The sequence below is a fragment of the Cupressus sempervirens genome, chromosome 5 (genome assembly GCF_028749045.1).
Source record: "Cupressus sempervirens isolate cs-2001-9-10 chromosome 5, ASM2874904v1, whole genome shotgun sequence".
Lineage (NCBI taxonomy): Eukaryota > Viridiplantae > Streptophyta > Pinopsida > Cupressales > Cupressaceae > Cupressus > Cupressus sempervirens.
The window spans coordinates 446608815-446611369 of NC_143122.1; positions in this window are offsets into that span (position 1 = coordinate 446608815).

A 2555-nucleotide genomic window follows, 5' to 3' on the forward strand; every position below is an offset into this window, starting at 1 on the left:
ACTAATAAATTAAAGCAATAAACAAAGCACAAAGTCTAGAAATGTTAAAATCGGAATGCCTCCTTCCTTCTAAAAACATATATTTTTTCTTCTAAATGGTAAAAGCATATTTTTTTGGGCATTTCATTTAAATAGACTACAATAAAATTCTTTATCCGTTTAAAAAATATTTATAGTTCAATTTGTTTGGGGAGATTGCTAGAGATGGAGATAATAATATCGTTGACTTGTCTAACGGTACTAGTAATTGATTCTATAGGTATTGATCTACTAGGGCTAGGAGGAAGGACTTGCATTGAATCAGAACAAATGAGATGGTTCGAGAATCATAAATGCATGTTAGCTCTGCTATTAGCTCTGTTGTAATAATTGTTGCGTGTTAGCAGGTTTGTTTTAAAAATTTAAAATGAAAGTTGCGTCCTCACAAAGAATAGCTTATGTGCCTTAACAGAAAGTTGGGTTCCATAAATCATTTTAGAGAAAATGACAAACATGATCAGAAACTAGTTTTAGAATAGATTTAAATGCTCATGACACCAGTGTTTTGTGGACAAACAATAACCATGTCTATGGATTTGCACTTGGGAAAATTTACAAATGGGTGACAAAGACAAAATAAATTAAATTTGATCAAAGCTTAGATTTGGCATGCACTCAAACTAAACCCCACTGATGGTATTAAGCTTAAAACAATTAGAAATGGTAGGAAAATGACAACATTCACACCTAATTTTGAAACTCCGTCAAATGAAAACCTTGTAATCTTTCTAGCCTAGTACTATCTTCGGCTTCTCATTGTTAGAGTAATTAGATATTTCCTAATTTACTCTAGTTGCTTAAGCTAAATTTTAGGCATCTAATAACTAATTCTTTTATTAATTATGATGCAACCTGGGTTAGACCTTTTTAGGGTTTTGATCTCCTTTATGAGGACAATCTCTCATTGTAAACATTTCATTCACTTTTGATTATAGCAATCTACTTTTTTGCTCATCAAGAATGTCTCATCTATGGATCTAGCAATTCCTACCTCCATAACTTTTTGCTTCTCTCTTCTATAACAGGTAAATGCATGCATGTGATTCTTGGAAGCTGTGGGGTTGATCTTTCAGCAACTTCAACACTCACAAGGCTTCAACGAAGGAAAAATTAATTATTGCAATAAATTTTTATATTCACCTTCGCAGTTCTGGACACACTGCTACGATTTCCAAAAGTCTCTGACACTTAATAAAGACATTTTGACAAATATTTACTTGTATCTTTTTGGTAGCTTTTTTTGATTGTATACTCTTATAGCTAATTTCCACCTTTTTTGACCTCAAAAAATGCCAATTTTTCCTAGGAAATTGGTAACGGGCCAATGAGAATTAATGATTTTCAAAGTTACAAATGATTTTAAAAATAATGTGTGCAAAACCTTAGTCTTTGAAAATTTATTTTTTGTATAAATAAATTGATGGGGATCTAATGAAAACATTAGTTCCCTGCCTATATATAAAGAATGATAGCCTTGGTATTCATACCTTTTGATTTTTATTTGTTTCACTACTTGGAAACAAATAAAGAATGATAGCCTTGGTATTCATAAAGAATGATAGGGAGGGACTAATAAAGAATGATAGCCTTGGTATTCATACTTTTTGATTTTTATTTGTTTCCCTACTTGTGTACTACTATACATGTTCAAGATAATTAGATGGTTCAAGATAGTTTTTTGAACCAAATCAAAACATAGTGACCTTACTAAGTTTTACGATACGACTGAAATATAGTGAATCAACAAGCACAAAAATGTACTATCAAAGTTGTATCAAGATGTTTGCCATAGAAAACACAGGAGAGAGTCAAGGTTCAAGATCTCAACCTAATTTATGATTTGGCTATAGGGATCTAGAAAGTCCATGAATGTCTAGAAAATATAATTGGAAGTATGTCATGAATTGATTCCAAGGTGTTTTGTTTCCTCTAGAAGGTGTTACATTAGCAAAACCAATCCTTGAACCCAAATAAATATGCCTTCAAAAAGTACCCAGGATCAAAGCTATTCCATAACAAGCATGTTGAGAAAGGAGAGCATAAAGTCATGATCCGTAAAAGATGAGACATCAGAAAAAGCTAAGAATCAAAATTTAAAAGAACTACTCAATTACTTCTTGAATGATGATTTGACTACAACGCTGACTCAAAAAAGATAGAAAATTAAGTAATAGAGTTAAGCTTTGATGATACCCTAGTATGGATACTAAGACAAGAGGATTCTTAAAGCCTTGACTCCAAAGAAAATAAAACATACAAGAGAAAAACTTCAAGGAGAATACATTACACATATCTACACAAGATAATGTCAAAAACTCCAACTTTGAAAATTCTAAAATGCATAAGTATGGGAGCTAAAATTTGGGGGTCTAAAAATGCTTATTTAGAAAAGCTATTAAGTTTTTCAAGATCTATAGGACCTTCCCACTTGCTAATGGAAATCATGACCTTTCCTTAAAGTATAGTTCCACCTCTAAACCTTAAAACAACCAATTTTTAAAATCCACTAATGAATT